This window comes from Carcharodon carcharias, chromosome 8 (genome assembly GCF_017639515.1).
Source record: "Carcharodon carcharias isolate sCarCar2 chromosome 8, sCarCar2.pri, whole genome shotgun sequence".
Classification (NCBI taxonomy): Eukaryota; Metazoa; Chordata; class Chondrichthyes; order Lamniformes; family Lamnidae; genus Carcharodon; species Carcharodon carcharias.
In genome coordinates, this window is record NC_054474.1 from 22183799 (window position 1) to 22199545 (window position 15747).

Consider the following 15747-nt stretch of genomic DNA (forward strand, 5'->3'; position numbering starts at 1 on the left):
GGCTTCAGGTCCACTTTTCCGCCCTTTCCCCACTCCACTTGGTTCCCCTGTTTTAGATTCCTGGACCAGTGAAAGCAATCTCTCAACATCTACCTTATCAAGCTGCTTTAGAATCTTGTATGTTTCAATGAGATTGCCTCTTTTTCTAAATTCCAGAGATTGTAGGCCAATTCACTCAGCATCTCATGCCTGGAACCAATTTAATGGACCTTCGCAGTACCGCCTCCAATGCAAAGATATTCCTTAATAATGGAGACCAAAACTGCATACAGAATTTCAGATGAGGTCTCACCAAAGCCCCATACAATTGTAGCAAGACTTTTTTATTCTAGTACTCCAATTCACTTGCAATAAAGGCCAACATGCCAACTGCCTTCCTAATTGCTTGCTGTACCTACATGCTAACTTTCTGCATTCCATGTATGAATAGATAAATTGTGGAGTGGATAAGTCACCTGGTATGGATGGCTTGCATCTCAGGTTGCTAAGGGAACTCAGGATGGAAATAGAGGAAGAGCTTGCCATAATCTTCCAATCTTCCCTAGATATGGGGGAAGTTGCCAGAGGATTGGAAAATGGCAAATCTGTTACCTTCCTTCATGAAAAGGTGTAATGACACTCCTAGTAACTATAGGTTGGTCAGTTTAACATCAATGTTGGGTAAGGTTTGAGTGAATTAAGAAAAGCCAGCATGGATTCATAAAAGATGCCTTTTCCAATCCAACTGTATTTACTTTTTTTAAAAATAAGGAGCCAATCAAACCAGGTTTTCTAGAGCCAAAGAAAAAGCAAGTTTATTAGCTACTAGACCCAAGGAAAAATAATAGAATACGCAACAACATGCACACACATATCAGAAGTAAGAGAAGTTAGAGTCCAAATACAAGTTGTGGGGCCGGGATGCGTGGGCTGGTGGCTTTTACACTGCTGATGGCACCTTGTCCTGATTTTCAGGTTCACTCAACTGCTTTCCCACCCGCGGGCAACTTGTAAAATTCAGCCGTTGATATATGGTGTAGGATAAATCCAATCGTTAAACATCTGGCAATCCCCCATGCAACTTTGTTTATATCATTTTACCAATCTTCTGCCAAACTCCTGTGGTGAATCATCAGAAGTCCCACAAAAATTCTAACTCAAAGTAATTAACAGAAACTTATTACTGCCTACTCAAGAAATGTTACCAAAAGCCAAGCTAGACAAGTAATCTAAAATATGGAAACTAAAAATATCTAGAGTGAGAAAAGGGAAAAAAACAATACAACTTGGAATGTTATTATAAAAATATAAAATACTGAAAACACTCAGCAGGTCAGGGCAGAGAGAAACAGAGATGATATTTCATCTGAACTGGAAAAAGTTAAGCCATGTAACAAGCTGTGAGTAAATACAAAGGCAGTGTAAGAGGGGCAAGGTGGAGGAAGAACAAAAGGACTGTGATAAGGGATTAAATGACAAAAAAAAATCTAACAGTCAAGTAAAGAAACAGAAGGTACATCTTACCAAAGGATAATTAGCAGAATTATTACCACCTACTTATGTCCGAAGGAATGGGAGCAGTAAAATTGAAAAATGGTGTTAAATTGTTGAGCTCATCTTTGAGTTTGGAATGCTGTAAAGTATCCAATCAACAGATGAGGCACTGTTCCTTGAGCTTTGAGGTTCATTAGAACAGTGGGAACGACCAAGGATGTATCGGTCAGTGTGGGAGTGGGACAGATTATTCAAATGACAAGTGAAGCCCAAGATCATGCTTGCAGACTGAATGGAGGTGTCCACAAAGCCATCGCCCAACCTAAATTTTGTATCCCCAATGTAGAGGAGAAAACATCATGAGCAGTAAGTACAATATAATGTATTGAATGAAGTGAAATCACTGTTTCACTTGAAAGGGACATTTGGAAGCCAGGATGGCTGGAAGGGAGAAGATAAATAGAAAGCTGTTGGATTTCATGAACTCAATGGGGAAGGGAGGGGGGCGCAGATGTGATTGAAGGGTGTCACAGAGAGTACAATTCTTTTGGAATGCTAAAAGGAGAGAGTCCCTCCCTCACCACTTTTCCTGTAACATCGATGATTGTATCAGTGTCATTCCATTATTTTTAAAGTTAAGGTTTGCAGAATGCATTCAAAATGTGTCATTTACGAGAAACTTTATTTTCAGGAGTATATGGAAAACCCCTAAAAAGCCTATTAGTGCTAACCATCTGAATAACTAGTTACAAGTGATCAGGATATTCAAATGCAAGACTTAGGGTGTTCCTGTTTTTAGTTTGCTTTCACAAGGGTCTTCCCCTCAGTCTTAAGACTGGATTACATCCAGACCTATACATGCCCAGTATCACGACTGGAAAATATTAAGCTGCCAAGAGAATGTTGAGGACAGCTGAAACACTCCCTTGTTAACAAGCTAAGGAGACTGCCAAGCCTTGTTCAGTAATTTCTGACATATTGCTAATGTCACTTCAATGATTCTCTTACATCTTGCCTGTCCAGTAGATCAATAGTTTACATGTGTTACCTAAATGTCAGGGAGGACTGATTCTAAGCTCTAGTATAGAGTGCTGGGTATCCACACTGTGGCTAGTATTTTATGGGGTGTGGCAGATGGGATCCGAAATTTCAGTTTCCCCGAGGGCAAGTTGAGATGCAATGATTAAGTCGGCAGCCTAGCAGTGTTCCTAATTGTTATACATTTACATATCCTGAACACTCATCATACAAAGGTTTTTTATAATTATGTGTAATCTTCCAGATTAAGTCAGTGGCACATGGGAATCTCATGGCTCCAGTTCATGTTTGTTTGATGATGGTGTGCAACAGTCGGCTTTGTGCAGTTGTGTCTCCACACAACCAGCAAGGGTGAGTCAGGGTGAATGGGGTGAGAGGAGAGGAGTGGGGGTTGATGGTGGAACATGGTCAGAGGCAATGAGGAGTGGAAACGGGATCCAAGGAAGGACAGAGGGTGGGGTCGGTGGCATGGAGGAGTGAAACGGAATGGGTCTGGTGTCCCGGGTGTAGTGGTGGTGGGGTTGGTGGGGGACTCAGTCAGTCAAGGTAAGAAAATGAGAAGCCTAAACTGTGGTAATGTTCACACATGGGTCCAACTCAGGGTGCTGACTGGCAGAAGAAATAAGAAAATGTTCACATTGTGGGTTTGGGTGAGGGGTGGGGGGTGATTGGTGGGTGCAGGAGGACAATTCAGTAGAGGGGCAATACAGCCTGAGGTTAGATTAATCAAAGGTATCTTAGGGTGTGTCACGGGATCTAACAAAAACTCTAAGAATGATGCAGGGAGAGTATGGGATCAGAGGGTCAAGTATGATGGGGACAAGCGTGAAGGTGACAGGAAGAGGGTGGAGGGTAACAGGTTTGAGCACAAACCTTACAATGACCATTATTACAATGTCTCCAAAAGCATATGCAGTGCCAGGATTGGAAGTCAAAGTGTGAGGAGCCGAGTGTGTGGTGGGTGGAGTTCAGTTGTGGTTAATGGAAGGAGTTGAAAACCTAATTGCTCATAATAAAAAGTCATAATACAATCAGGCAGAATCAACATGGTTTTGTGAAAGGGAAATTGTGTTTAACTAATTGGTTAGAATTCTCCAAGGAAGTAACAAGCAATATGGATAATGGAGAAACTGTAGATGTGGTGCATTTGGATTTCCAAAAGGTATTTGACAAGGTGCCACATCAAAAGTGACTTCATAAAATAAAAAAAAACTCATGGTATGAGGGTATGATACTAGCCTGAATAGAAGATTGGTACCCAACAGTTGTATCTGAATGTGTGTAGCATTCATAAAAAGGTAAATGAATTGATACAAGAAGAAATATTGTGTGTATGATAAAGAGATGGCAATAATCATGGGTGATTTTAATCTACATATAAACTGAAGAATCAGATTGGCAGAAGTAGCCTGGGTGAAGAGTCGTAGAGTGTTTTTGAGACAGTTTCTTAGAGTAGCAGGTTAGGGAACGAACCAGAGAGCAGGTTTTTTAAGACTTGATATTATGTAATTTTATAGGATTAATTAATGACCTCAGAATAAAAGCACCCCTTGGTAGCAGCAACCACAACATGATTGAATTTTACATCCAATTTGAAAGGGAGAAGAGCAGGTCTAAGACCATTATCTTAGACTTAAATAAGGACAACTATGTGAGCATGAAAGCTGAGCTAGTTGAAGTGAACTGGGACACTAGGCTAGAGGATAGATAATGGAGAAGCAGTGGCAGATATTTCAGGGGATATTTCAGAATGAGTTTATCCCTACTACAAAGAAAAATCCTAAAGAATTTATGGAAAACATCAAACTTAAGGAAAAAGGATATAACTGTGCAAAGATGAGTGGCAGGTCAGATGATTAGTCATTCTTTGCTGTTCTTTATAGTCTGACCACAAGGTTAATTAGGAAAAAGAAATTAGAACATAAGAGGAAGTCAGCACGAAATGCAAAAATGGATGGCAAGAGATTCTACAGGTTATTTAAAAAGGAAGGAAGTAAAGGGAATGTTGGTCCTCCAGAAAGTGACAGTGGGGAGTTATAGTAGATAATAAGGAAATGGTGGATGCTTCTGCCTTCACTGTAGAAGATACAAAAAAATTCCAGTAATAGCTCTAAATCAGGAGGTGGAGGGAAGGGAGGAATTTGGTGAAGTTACAATCACTAGGGAAGCGGTACTGAGCAGACTGATGGAGCTATGGGCTGACAAGTCTCTGGGTCCTGATTGACTTCATCTTAGAGTCTTAAAAGAGGTGGCTCATGAGGTCATAGATGCATTGGCGTTAATTTTCCAAAATTCGCTAGATTCTGGGAAGGTTCCATCAAACTGGAAAGTAGCAAATATAACCCCTCTATTCAAGAAGAGCGGGAGGCAGAAATCAGGACACAGTAGGCAAGTTAGCTTGAGATCTGTCGATGGTAAGTTATCAGAATCGATCATTAAGGAGGTTTTACCTGGGCACTTAGAAAAACCCAAAGTAATTGGGAAGAGTTGGCATGGTTTCGTGAAAGGGAAATTGTGGGCAGAATCTTCTGTTTGGCGTGTGGGTGTGGGCCCCACACACCGATGTGTAAAATGACACGCGGTGATATCTATGTCACCGCGCATCATTCAGACCTTTAGTTCGGCAGGCGCGCACCGGAGTTGGCTGCGCGCCTGCTGAGCTGTCAAAGGCCTGTTAAGGCCATTAACAAACTAATTAAGGTAATTGTCAGGGATGCCCATCCAACCTTAAACCCTTCGCATTTTTCATGAAACCCCACCATGGGCGGGATGAGGTTTCGTGAAGGATTTATTAATGAAATAAAAATTTTTAAATCAAAATTCATAACCATGTCCCAGCTCACGTGACACTGTCACATGAGGGGACACGTCTGAATAATTTTTTTCTTTATTTCAATGTTTCATAATGAAATTAATCTCCCTGAGGCAACTCCGTGCCTCAGGGAGATTTCTGCGCTCTTTTGCGAGCATACACAAAAGAGCAAAAGCCCTAATTCTCCCCCCTATCCCCACCCGCACCAGTAGCACTGAGCATTTGCAGGTGCGCGTCACACTGGGTGGGCCTTAATTGGCTTGCCAACATAAAATGGCTCCACGCATATTCCCGACGGGGAGAAAATTCTCCCCCATGTTTAACCAATTTACTGGAGTCTTTTGTAGGAGTAATATGTGCTGTGGATAAAGGGGAGCCAGACATACTGTACTTGGATTTCCAGAAGGCATTTGATAAGGTGTTACATCAAAGATTATTGCAGAAAGTAAGAGCTCATGGTATAGGGGTGGGTTACATATTAGCATGGACTGAGGATTAGCTGGCTGGTAGTAAATAGGGTAAAATGGGTCTCAGTCTGATTGGCAGGTCGTGACTAGTGGAGTCCTGCACTGGGGTCTGTGCTGGGGCATCAACGTTTTACAATTTGCATCAATGACTTAGATGAGGGGAATGAGGCATGGTAGGCAAATTTAGAGATGACACAAAGATAGGTAGGAAAGTATGCTGGGAAGAAGGCATAAAGAGTTTACAGACAGATAAAGATAAGTTGAGTGAGTGGAGTATAATGTGGGAAAATGTGAGGTTGTTTACTTTGGCAGGAAGAATAAAGAAGCATAGTGTTACTTAAATGGAGAATTCCGAGGTGCAGAGGGATCTAGGTGTTCTAGTGCATACGTTGGAAAAAGTTAGTATACTGGTACAGCAAGTAATTAAGACAAATGAACACTATCCTTTATTGCAAGAGGAATTGAACATAAAACTAAGGATGCTATGCTTCAGTTGTATGGGGCATTGGTGAGAACCCATTTTAAATACTATGTGCAGTTTTGGTCTCCTTATTTAAGGAAAGATGTAAATGCTTTGGAGGCAGTTGAAAGGAGATTTACTAGACTGATACCTGGAATGAGTGGATTGTCTTATGAGGAAAGGTTGGTGAGACTGGGCTAGTTTCCACTATAGCTTAGAAGAGCGGGGGCTGATTGATTGAAGTATAAATGACACTGAACAGTCTCGGCAAGGTGGATGTGGAAAGTATGTTTCCTGTTGTAGTTGAGTCCAGAACTAGGGAGCACTGATTTAAAATTAGGGGTTACCCTTTTAGGACAGAGATAAGGTGGACTTATTTCTGAGGGTTGTGTGACTTTGGAACTCTCTGCCTCAGAATGTGGTGGACGTCATGGAATCACAGAATTTTAACGGCATGGAAGGAGGCCATTTGGCCCATCATGTCTGCACCGGCTCTCCAAATGAGCATTATGACCTAGTGCCATTGCCCTGTCTTTCCCCCGTACCCCTCCACATATGGATGATTATTTGAAAAGGAACAATGTCCTTTTGAATATCTCGATTGAACCTGCCTCCACCACACTTCCAGGCAGTGCATTCCAGACCTGAACCACTCGTTGGGTGAAAAAGTTTTTTCTCACATCTCATTTGCAAATCACTTTAAATCTGTGCCCTCCCATTATTGATCCTTTTACAAGTGGGAACAATTTCTCCCTATCTACTCTGTCCAGCTCCCTCATGATTTTGAACATCTCTATCCAAATCTCCCCTTAGCCTTCTTCTCTTCAAGGACAACAGTCCCACCTCTCCAGCCTATCCTCATAGCTTAAGTTTCTCATCCCTGTAAGCCTCTTCTGCACTCTCTCCAATGTGTTCACATCCTTCCTATAATGTGGCGCCCAGAACTGTACACAACATTCCAGTTGACATCTAACGAGTGTCTTATGTAAATACAGCATAACCTCCCTGCTCTTGCATGAAATGCCCTATTAATAAAGCCCAGGATACTATATGCTTTATTAACTGCTCTCTCCACCTGTCCTGCCACCTTCAATGATCTTTGCACATATTCACCCAAGTCTTTCTGCCCTTGCATCCCCTTCAAAATTTCACTGCTTATTTTATACTGTCTGTCCATGTTCTCCCTCATCCCAACTTCACCTATTAACTTATTATTCTCTATACAAGTGCCATTTGTCCCTCCCAGTATTTTGTGCACCCTGGTATTCCTCTCAAATATTTTCTCTTGATTCCAACACCCCTGCTGAGTTAGTTTAGAGCCCTCCCAACAGCAGTTGGTAAAGGCTGAGTTGTTTAAATCCCAGAGGGAAACTTGAACAACTGTCATAACCTATATTTTCAATTAGTACATTTGAGATGCAGCTCTGAAATCAGGAATAAGACCATTGAACCTCAAAAGATTTTAAATAAAAAAAATTAAACATTTATTAATTTAACAAATTAAACACATACACATGTCTACACTTTCTATCATAATAACTTTTTAAAAAATCCCCAAATGAATCACTCCCAGGTAAATCTTCACCAAGGCAACAGTAACCCATAGACTTTAAACAGACACCAGGCAAAGCACATTTGACCTCACGAATTCAAAATAAGGTTCCTTGCAGTTTGGTTCCTTTGCAGACACAGTTGTAGGCTTACAGGCTGGTTAGATCTTAAAATGCCTCTGCCGTATGCATACAAGCTCCATTGTATCCTAGGCTTTTAACGTCACATCTTCTAACAATAATATTTTCATCTCACTAATTTTATTAGTAATATAAACACATTGCTTGGCATTTCCCAGCTAGGTGAAGGATTTTACTCCCAGTCTTGAATGTTTTATTCAACTAATGCAAATTTACACTTTACCTTCTATCCTTACTCACTGTTTACCGAATTAACATCTCAAACTATTATACATCAAAGCAACCAAACTAGCAGGCTTTAATCCAATTAAAACATACATCACACACCCCACTACAATTCCAATAACATTATAGTAATTAATATCTCTTTATGATACTAGCAAAACACCCTGCAAGGAATTCTGTCCCAGCTCTGTTCAGGTGCAATCCATTCGGCTTATACAGGTGCCATCTCCCCCAGAGTCAGCCCCAGTGTCCCAGGAGGCTAAAGCCCTCCCTCCTGTACCATCTTTCCAGCATGCATTCATATGCCTTATCCTCCAATTTCTATACTCACTGGCACATAATACTGGGAGTAATCTGGACATTAGTACATTTGAAGCAAAAACAAAAATACCTGGAAAAACTCAGCAGGTCTGACAGCATCTGTGGAGAGGAACACAGTTAACGTTTCAAGTCTGAATAACTCTTCGTCAGAACTGAGGAAAAATAGAAAAGAGGTGAAATATAAACTGGTTTAAGGGAGGGTGGGACAGGTAGAGCTGGATAGAGGGCCAGTGATAGGTGGAGATTGCCAAAAGATGTCATAGACAAAAGGACAAAGAGGTGTTGATGGTGGTGATATTAGCTAACAAATGTGCTAAAGTTGATATTAAGGGTAGAAAGCAGGACAAGCAAGGTACAGATAGCCTTAGGGGGGGTGGGGTGGGAGGAAGGGATCGGAAATAGGCTAAAAGGTAGAAATGAAACAATGGATGGAAATACATTTAAAAATAATGGAAATAGGTGGGAGAAGAAAAATCTATATAAATTATTGGAAAAAGGGGGATCGGAAAGGGGATGGGGATGGAGGAGAGAGTTCATGATCTAAAGTTGTTGAACTCAATATTCAGTCCGGACGGCTGTAACGTGCCTAGTTGGAAGATGAGGTGCTGTTCCTCCAGTTTGCGCTGAGCTTCACTGGAACATTGCAGCAGGCCAAGGATGGACATGTGGGCATGAGAGCAGGGTGGAGTGTTGAAATGGCAAGCGACAGGGAGGTCTGGGTCATGCTTGCGGACAGACCGAAGGTGCTCCTCAAAGCGGTCACCCAGTCTGCGTTTGGTCTCTCCAATGTAGAGGAAACCGCATTGGGAGCAGTGAATGCAGTAGACTAAATTGAGGGAAGTGCAAGTGAAATGTTGCTTCACTTGACAGGAGTGTTTTGGCCCTTGGACGGTGAGAAGAGGGGAAGTAAAGGGGCAGGTGTTGCACCTTCTGCGGTTGCATGGGAAGGTGCCGTGGGAGGGGGTTGAGGTGTAGGGAGTGATGGAGGAGTGGACCAGGGTGTCCCAGAGGGAACGATCCCTGCGGAATCCGCCTGCTGGTGGGGGGGTCTGTGTACATTTCAGGTCCTGCTTGTTAATTTTCTACATAGCTTCCTAAATTCTGATTGCAGGACCACATCCTCCATCCTACCCAAGTCATTGGTACCAATGTGGTCCACGTCCTCTGGCTGTTCACCCTCCCCCCAGAAGAATGTCCTGAAGCTGCTCTGTGACATCCTTGACCCTGGCATCAGGGAGGCAACATTCCAACCTGGAGTCACGCCTACAGTCTCACGAACGCCTGTCTGCTCCCCTAACCAATGAATCCCCTATCGCTATTGCTTTTTGTGTCTTCTTCCTCTGCACCTGTACAGTCGAGCCACACACAGTGCCACAAACTTGGCTCTGGCTGCACTCCTCTGAAGAACTAGTGCCCTCACCAGCTTCTAAAATGGAATACCAATTCCAAGGGACTCCTGCACCGCCTGTGCACTTCTCATGGACTGCCTGATGATCATCCATTCCCTCTCTGCCTCCAGATGCTTAAGCTGCAGTGTGACCTCCTCTCTGAACGTGTTATCCATGTAGCTCTTAGCCTCGTGGATGTACCACAGTGACTCCAGCTGCTGCTCAAGCTCTGAAACCTGGAGCTCAATTTTCTGCAGCTGGCAGCTCTTCCTGCACACATGGTCGTCTAGGACACCAGTCGCGTCCATGACTTTGCAATTATTATAGGACACACATTCCACTCAACTGAGCTGCCCTATGTCTTAACTCTACTTCCCATGCATTAACATGTCTTAACTCTACTACCCACGCATTAACTTTATTCCACTTTGGATTATTTATATTGGTCTTATTATACTGGCCCTAAATTTCCCTTATTCCTGGTGCTTCAGTTAAATCCAAGTATAGCTACTAGTTTAAAAATATTATACTTTTCTAATTTACTCACCAGGCCCTACTTAGTAAGGCCACTGCTCTTCTTTGAGGAAAGGTAGAGAAGGAAAAGAGCACCTCCTTTTCCTCATGGAACTCCCTCAGTCACCTCTGCCCTTACACTCTTGCCGCTTCTCGCGCTGATTTGGCTGCCCCTCTGGGCACTGCTGACTGCCTGGCTCGGGGTCCTCCTCTCACACTCTCCTTAGGTAGGGGGTCAGTAAATATTTTTTAAGGCAGAGGTAGATATTCTTGTTAGGCAAGGGAATCAAATGTTGTCAGGGGAAGTTGGGAATGTGAACTCAAAGCACAAACAGATCAGCTATGATCTTATTGAACGTTGGATAGGCTTAAGGTGCCAAATGGCCTACTTCTGCAGCTATTTCATATGTTTGTAACAGGAGGCAGAGAGTAGGGATAGATGGGTCATTTTCAAGTTGGCAAGATGTGGAGTGTGTTGGCAAAACATATCTTCAAGAAATTTATTTTCTTTTAAAAGTTGGAAGGACATTGCATTATTTGGTACTTTGGAATTTTAAAAAAATATATCAAAAGTTCACCTTGGACTGGGAGCAAACATTCCTTTTTCAAGAAATCACCTGACCATCATGGCACCACACCTGGAGTACTGTGCACAGTTTTGGCCCCCTTACTTGAGGAAGATGTAGTTGCATGGAGGTGGTTCAGAGGAGGTTCACTAGATTGATTCCAGAGATGCGGGGCTTGTCTTATGAGGAGAGATTGAGCAGTTTAGGCCTATACTCGCTAGAGTTTAGAAGGATGGGAGGAGATCTAATTGAGGTATATAAGATGCTAAAGGGGATAGACAAAGTAGATGTGGAGCAGATGTTTCCCCTTGTGGGGCATTCTAGAACAAGAGGCCATAGTTTTAGGCTAAGGGATGGTAGATTTAAATCAGAGATGAGGAGGAATTGCTTTCCTCAAAGGGTCATGAATCTGTGGAACTCACTATCTCAGAGTGCGGTGGATGCCGGGATGCTGAATAAATTTAAGGAGGAGATAGACCAGCTCTGACATTTTTTTAAGGAAGGGAGTTCCAGGACCGTGACCAAGTGACAGTGAAGGAACGGCAATACAATTCCAAGTCAGGATGGTGTGTGGCTTGGAGGGGAGCATGCTGGTGGTGGTGTTCCCACAGATCTGCTGCCCTTGTCCTTATGGTTTGTAGGGTTCGGAAGTCTGGAAGGTGCTGTCAAAGGATCCTTGATTAAGAATAAATAAACTAAAAGTCCTGAGGACTTTATAAGGTGAATGCTGGAAGGGTTATTCCCCTTGTGGGGAGTTTGGAACAAGAGTCCACAGTTTAAAAATGAGCTTGGAATGTGTTACCACAGCAGACACAGAAATCATTGCTTTCTTTAAACAGCATGCCCCTCATTATTCAGACAAGTGCCTAGCTACCCTCCTGGAGGAAGTGGCAGTGCGGTGGGAGTTCCTTCTTCTGAGGTTTGGGAGGCAGAGGCCCCCGCCTGACCAAACATGGGTGGAAGGAGGTGGCGGGGAGTGCCAGCTCCCATGATGTGGTGCGGCACACATGCCTCCTGTGCCTTTAAAGGTTCAATGATCTCCTGAGCTCGGGAAGGGTGAGTACTATGTTGCCTCAAGTCACTTAATACACCCGTCAGTCACTCTTTCCCCCTGCAGCAACACCCCCCCACCCCAACCCCCGCCCCCACCCACAACCCCACCAACTCTAAGTACAGTAACGCCATTGATTCCCTCATGGCATGTATCCCTCGCTGGGTGTGACAGCAGAGATTGCCCACACCCATTTCACCCTGAGAGGGTTGAGCTAAGATGTGCTCTGCATCCACAGCATGTGTGACACTGACACCCAGAGTATAGAATGGGGTTGCTGGAACTGCGAAGCATGTCGAAGTCAGGGTGCTAACATGCTGGGAGGGGAGCTTCCAGTTAACAGGGCACCAATCCATCTCCTGGTCTTTGCGCTCCACATGTTTGTGTCTCCTTGCTTAGCAAAGTGGTACCTTGTGGTGCCACATGTGTAGGTGGCAGCATTTGGCCAATGGGGCATGGTGGGGGCTTAGCCCTGGTTTGTTTGGGTGAGTGTGCAGCAGCTGCGGGGTGACAAAGAACTGGAGTTCTGCAATGTCCCACTCTGGCTGGGGTGACAGGGATGTGATGGGAATTCAGGTGCAGGCTGGACTAATCAATGCTCCTCTCTCCTTTTCAGGAAAAAACTGCACACAATGCATCGGAACGAATGTGGACTGATGGAGGGCAGGCCCAGTTGATCATTCTTACAGCTTTCGAGCAGCAGGCCATGGGCCTTGAGAGGTGCCAAGCCCCCAGGTCCACCGGTGGCAGTGAGGCTGGGATGCCACAGGGAGTATGTTTGGTGAGCAGTCAGGTCACCATGTGTGTCACAGGAGCCATGGCACTGCTGAATGCTCCATGATTTAAGTTAGCAACATGGGTTTACCCTTGGTTATGGAAGGATGAGCGCATAATGATCTGGGGGAGTGGCCTGCAAGTTGACATTGTCTGCACTAATCAAATGTCCTTTTTCTTCCTTTTAGCATCACTGGAGCAGGGCCAGGAGGAGGCAGAGGGCTCACCTCTGACCCCTGAAGCCCCCGAGCAAATGCACTCCCCAGCGTCACACCATCTCAGCCAGGCAAGGACCAGCGCAAATACCAGCACGTCGGTGGGAATTAAATCTTCGACTAGTGACCTGGGGCACAGCGATGAGGGCACTTCACACTCACTTGAGCTGCGGGCAGGGACAGAGAGTGCCCAGGGTGTTGGCAATCGAAAAACTGCTGGGGACCAGGTACTTGCTCGGTCAGTGGCTGATGATGTGCCTCTGGAGTCGTATGAGAGGCAGCAAATGCTGGAAGTGTAGTAGGGTATGCGGGATGATCTGGTGGAGATACATAAGGCTAGGTGTGGCGAGGTGCCCTTGCTGGAGGAGTCCACGCGGAGCATCACCAATTCAATGAGCCTCATGGCTGAGCGCCATGCTTCCTCCATAGAGAGAGTGGAGAGGCTCCTCCAGGGGAACAATCAGGTCCTCCTGGGGTTGCGCTCGGACCTGCAAGCCCTCACAGCGGCATTGGCCACAGCTGGTCAGTGCCAGTGTGGGAGATGGTCTGGCCACCAAGTTTCTCAGCTCCGTGCCCATCCATCTACGGCAAGCAGGGAGATCCGAAGCGACCTCACGTCAGTGCAGCAGCTGCCTGTTGGCTCTGCGAGCTCCTCTCAGGGTGCTCCAGATGAGGGCTGCAGCTCCTCTGCCCCTCTCCCAGTGACCGTGGCATCTGATGAGGCTGCGATGACTGGGGAGATGCCAGCTGTGGAACTGGCTGCTCCCTCCCAGGTGGGCCCAGCACAGGCTCCATGGGCCAGAGGACGGCAGCCAAGGTCATCGAGGCCAACAGGACAGCACAGTGAGCAGGCTGGCTCAGATGCCAGTGTCAGCAAGGGGACAGAACCTAAACGTAGCACCCATAAGCGTAAATTTAAGGCACCTTAGATACGCTACGGATTTCTCACTGGTGCTTCTATGTTGGCCCATAGTACTAAGTCAAAAATTCAGTGTGATGTCCAACACCATTTTTGTTTTGCTTTATGGATTTACTTATGTTTGCTGAATATATTGTGACTTGTTGCCATGCCTCAGAGTGATTCCTTACTTCTGCATTTGTATGCGAGGCCATGATGTTGTGAGTGAGTTGTTTGGCATTGAGCTTTATTGACAAGGGCCGTAGTTAATGTTATTATCCAGGCTGATTTATCACTCAGGTATCTCAGCCTGCAGCCCTGGTGTGTGTTGAAGGTCCATCTGTGCTGTGCTAGTGGAAGGTTCTTTGGATTAAAGCCTCCCGGGTGTCCCTGCCTCCCTGGAGTATGCCCGGGTCAGCATCTACCCCCTCAGTGTTCTCATGTGCGTGCACATCCTCGGACTCACTACTGGACTCATTGTGTGCATCCGTGAGCCTGCCCCTGTATTCCAACGGGAAAATTCTGGCCAGTGATTCAATGGCCTTCATCTCTACTGTCAAGGTGTTTGATTCTCTATTACCAAATCATTGTACAGAGCATCATGTTGCACCATGTCTAGTATTGAGTTCCAATACAGAGTGTTTCAATACACAAAGAGCTGGAGACTCAGTTTAATCATAGAGTATTTCAACTTTAATAGGATGATTGGTAGATTGGTGAAGAAAATTGTACCCAATTTATAAGCGGCCCTTTTACAGGTAACACACTCATTAAAATGTAAATGATGCATTATTCGGTCCAGGATACATCAGTAAATTAAGGTGAAATTGTGATTTTACAGCAACAGTTTAAAGCATCCTAAACTAAATTGAAATTGTGACAAGAAGCATTGCCTGTAAGAGGGGAGCATTTAGTGTTCAAGTCTTTGATTTTTTTGCCACTTCTTGCCACTTCTTGTGAAAACGATGAAGCATCAATGGTAAAGTCGACATTGGCACAGCCAACTTGCGTTCCATGGCTCTTCAAAATAATTGTTGCGGAGTAATAGCCTCTTAATAGAAAGAGTGGGATGGATGGACGTTGAAGATAATACATTTTTCTGAGTGAACAATAGATCCCTAAAATACTAAAGTTCATTGTGAACTCAAATTAATCCTTTTTCGTCTAGCAGTGCAGATAGGTACAAATTTCAATGTTGGAATAGGCCATAACTGTTTCATTTTAATTCATTTTAGCTATCCGTGATATGAATGCTATATCTATACTTTTGGCCCTCTAAACCCTATAAGAAACGTGTAATATGTCCAACCAAGTTTAACGTTTATCTTTACATTGACATGATGTTTCTAGTGTATGTCCTGTTATGTAGAATATTCCATGTAAAATATTTGTGAAGCTTTAACAACATGTGTAACTGCACTGAAAAGAAAAGATGGCATTTATATAGCATCTTTCATAACATCACAAAGTCTCAAAGTACTTTACAATGCTTTTCAAGTATTGTTGGTGTTGTAATGTAAGAAACACAGCATTCAATGTGATAGTAACTAGTTAATCTGTTTTAGTGGTAGTGCTTAAGGAATAAATATTGACCTGAGTGGGCAGACAGGGCCTCACATCTGGAACAACAGTGCAGCATTCCCTCAGTACTGTCAATCTTGATATGTCTTTGGTGTGGGTCCTGAATCCTCAACTTTCTGACTGAGCTGAGTGTGCTAGCTCTGAGCCACAGCTGACATGTGTACATTGAGCAGAAAGAGCAAGTTGTAAATGCAGAATGAGTTGTGAAATGTCAATGCAGAAATCCCTCTTGTCCTGTTTAGAATTTGTACAAGGAATGTTGTAGTATGGATGA